The 2,729-nt window shown below is 33.6% G+C and overlaps 1 pseudogene; it reads left to right on the forward strand.

Moving 5' to 3' along the window:
• The first annotated feature begins 268 nt into the window (after nucleotides 1-268).
• LOC108722100 (uncharacterized) lies at nucleotides 269-2,191 on the forward strand (annotated as a pseudogene).
• Nucleotides 2,192-2,729: the final 538 nt, after the last annotated feature.

Raw genomic sequence — 2,729 nt, forward strand, 5'->3', positions numbered from 1 at the left:
AAAATTTTTATTTTTTATACAAATATCCGATTTTACACAATTAAAGTATGTTTAAAGTTTTTTGCAAATGAAAGAATCGTTTTTTAACTATTATTAACTATTATTTTGATGTTTTATATGTGTCAAGCTTCAGAAAATTGGATGTAGATTCATTCTTAAGAAATACTGCTTTAACATGTGGAAAATCGGGTATTTGTATAAAATAAAAAAAAATTTTTTTAAACTCAATTTAAGCTAAAATTAATTAACGGATTTTTTCATACCAAAACATAAGAAACAACTGTAAAAAATGTTATCTTAGAGAAAATTAACGTCTGACGTTCCCTGAGATTTGTAAGTTTTCTTGATAATCTCTCTCTATGATATGACAATTTTTTGTATAATTAAACTCGATGGTTTTGTAATTCATAATCTTTGTCGTTCTCTAGAAGAATGAAAAACCAATGAGGAATTCCCCGCGTTTGTTAATTTGGTTGCTTCGCTAAACAAGTTCTGTCTCATGCAAAGTTACACGTGATTCATTGCTTCTTTTAACGTTTTGAAAATACATTTTGCCATGACACGCGTATACAATCCGCGGCCAATTAACAATCCTCACAGATATCACCAACGAGGCGGATGAGATTGCAGGCACACTTTTCGCGCGTTCGCTATTTTAAGAGTACGTTCCGTTTCACGTATTATGCTTATGATGTACTTATCGTTTTATCATTTATATTCTTTAATATTCGGTGAACGACAAAGATAAAATGACGCATCATGCACATCGTGCGTGAAACGGAACGCACCCTTAGTCGCGAGCCACATTGCGAGAGCCATGGAGCTGAGGTACCAACGAGATTTCGGGAAATGTGAGTCTCTGTTCTCTCTATTTGAAAAAAAAAAAGAAAAAATCAATCACACACATACACTATGGCAGTGTTTATCCCATTTTCTCGTCCATCCTGGAGTAGGACCAGCCGTCGAGAGGCACCAGAGAGTTGGAATGTTAGTACTCTTAGTAGTTAGTTTGGTCCCTTCCTTCGAGTACCCGGTGAACACCGGACACTAATCCTGTACGATTCTGTTCAACAGCCTGGGTGAATATGTGGATGGTTGATGTCCGTGAACGTACCTCTTGGATGGAACAAAAAAAACAAACGAGCAAGTGTTGGCAAGTTTTTGAGATGCAAGTGGTGGAAAGACGCGAAAGAGCGAGCGAGCGAGAGAGAAAGAAAGAGAGGTGAAAGGATCTGGAGAGTAAAAGGGGAGAGAGAGAGAGCGAGAGAGAGAGAGAGGGAGAGAAAGAGAGAGAGAGAGAGAGGAGTATATATTTTTACAGGCTAATAGAATTTGGTGGGATGATGATGATGATGATGATGATGATGATGATGACGATGATGATGATAATAATGATGATGATGATGATGATACACTGCGCCGAGAGAAGTTGCTAGACAAGTGTGGAGCGAGTGCTTTTTTGAAAGCGTGGGGAAGTTTTTTTCGTAAGCGTGACTGTGAAGCACAACATAAGTGAAAGTCGGATATCCCCGTTGGACGATTTAATGTCTTAACGCGGTTTTGCTTTCAGATTGCGAGAGATTACAGTCGCGATCTGCAGCGGTGCTTGATCGCAATTTAATCCGTGCATGCTCTCGCGAAAGAAGAGACAGATAGAACACCTGAGGCAGACGCGGACGTAAACTTACGTTTGGAAGTCTACTTAATTTTGGAGAGGTCTACTGGCCTGGAGATGTACATAACTGATGACAAGCTGCGGCAGGACAATGCGTGTATGATTAAAGTAATTATTACTACATTACCGTACAACTTAATTTTGTTCTGAATTAAGTTTTAACTGATTTGAATTTTTAACTCGACTTATATGGGCAGCAAACCGAATACTATTATTCGTTAAAAATATATATAAATATTGTGCATAATGATTCTATTGTATTTATTATTTAATTTCTATGTAAATTATAGATATTTACATAATCTATGTAATTTTTCAATATGCGCTTATTATTAAATCGAAATTGTAATAATTCGTTAAAGTTGATTTTTAAAAAATTAACGCAAATATTTTTTGTTTACATATAAAAATAAATTTTATTTATTTTCTTGTTTCAGATTCAATTGCCTATTGAACATCGTATGTGAAGAGTTTCAGTATAATTCGGAGTATATGACGAACATTAAAGCGAGAAAGTTTATCTACAAATAAATATGCATATATATTATATTGGAAGTTCAGTTTTGTGTATATGTGCAAGTGTATAATTTTTTTTTAAATAATTCATAAAATTTTAATACATGCTATTTTTTACTCAATCACATTTCCCTCATACTTCAACGATTCTTGAGAATTTAAATTGTCTTGATTTGAAATTCCACATTTAGAATTATAAAAATCGTTGCAGGTTTTGTTACGAATTTAAAATTTTAAATGTCTTATTAGGATTTATATACTTTTCGGATTATATTATATGCTTTTAATATTTTTTCAAAATTTAGATTTTCTCATAATTCAAAAAATTTTAAATATTCTTAAGGGATACTGGAGCCGCCTGTATTACCGATAAAACTAGCGTTTTTCACGTTTTCGTTCCTGTCGAATTTCTTCGTAGTGGTTTCACAGAATAAAAATTCCTTTTCCACGATTAAAATATACATGCTAATGTATTTGTCGTTGGTGTATTTCGTGTTCAAAACTGAAAAAAATAAATTACAGATTTCTTTATCTATTT

Source organism: Mycetomoellerius zeteki, unplaced genomic scaffold, assembly GCF_001594055.1.
Source record: "Mycetomoellerius zeteki isolate Tzet28-1 unplaced genomic scaffold, Tzet1.0 scaffold197, whole genome shotgun sequence".
Classification (NCBI taxonomy): Eukaryota; Metazoa; Arthropoda; class Insecta; order Hymenoptera; family Formicidae; genus Mycetomoellerius; species Mycetomoellerius zeteki.